Genomic DNA, 1,256 nt, shown 5'->3' on the forward strand with positions numbered 1-1,256 from the left:
AATTGTAGATAGTTCTTAAAATATAGTATAAAGCTATTTATCATTACATAAAAATATAAAATATAAAATTTATATTATTTAATTATAAAAAAATATAGATCCATTAATAGGTTATTATTATTAAATTTTGTTAGTCCATAATAATTTTCTAAAATTGAACAAATGAGAATTAATAGTAACTTCTTCTGTGTCTTCTAATTTTAAAATTACAATCTTTACACAATTTAAGCAATCAACCTTAGTTTCCCAAATAGTAAATCCTTTTTTGTCCTTAATGATTAGCTTTCCATTCGGCTCAAGATGAAACATACAGACTATACTAACTTTTCCAGTATTTGAAGACCATATGCTTTGTTTACTAATAATATCTTCAATTATTAAGTTACAGTTACTTATAGTTGCTCTATATTTATTATTATCTGAGATTAAAGAATTCTCATTTATGATATGAGAGCCAAATAGTTCTAGAGGACCATTCATTAATATTGATCTATATGGCCAACAATATGATGTATCAAAATCAACAAAATTTAAAATATTTGGTGGTGGATTTCTATCATCAGGCAAACCTTTTGGATATTCCAAATTAGGGTATTGTTCATCAGGATTTCCACAAAATCTATTGAAAAATATCTATATACTGTACCAATCATTCCTAAACCATAAAGACGAGTATGATATTCTACAAGTCGTAACATTTCAGAAAATGTATCTCTTACATATTGCCCTTGAAATACAAAATAAGGCTGAAGAGATGGGCAAGCAAAGTTTCGTATTCTAGTAGGAACTATATAAATTCTTAGCATCACTTGTTGAGCACCAACAAGAATGGTATCATAAATATAATATCCATTTGAACCAGGTACAATCAAACTACTACCATCAATAGTTTCAATCAAACGTCTTAAGTGATACATTATAGTGCTTATGTGACGCCTGCCAAAATGAGCAATATTGCCAAACCATCTAGTCTGTGGTCAAGAATCAAATTAACCTATTGATCATTTTTAGATGTAAAAGGATGATCAATGAAATTATATAGTATAAGGTAGCAGAAACTTACAAAATGGACAGCTGGCTTTGTTCGATGGTGAAATTCAACGGCAGCATCAAAATTGTCAAGTCAACAAAAATCCAAGCTAATTGTGGTATTGTAATTTTGCACTTTTACCTCCAGCACTTCACCAATTTTCAGCATTATTATCTTAACCATATCTGCAATCTCTCAGGATTTCTCAGGATGGCTACTCAAGATG

Source organism: Selaginella moellendorffii, unplaced genomic scaffold (assembly GCF_000143415.4).
Source record: "Selaginella moellendorffii unplaced genomic scaffold, v1.0 SELMOscaffold_1, whole genome shotgun sequence".
Classification (NCBI taxonomy): domain Eukaryota; kingdom Viridiplantae; phylum Streptophyta; class Lycopodiopsida; order Selaginellales; family Selaginellaceae; genus Selaginella; species Selaginella moellendorffii.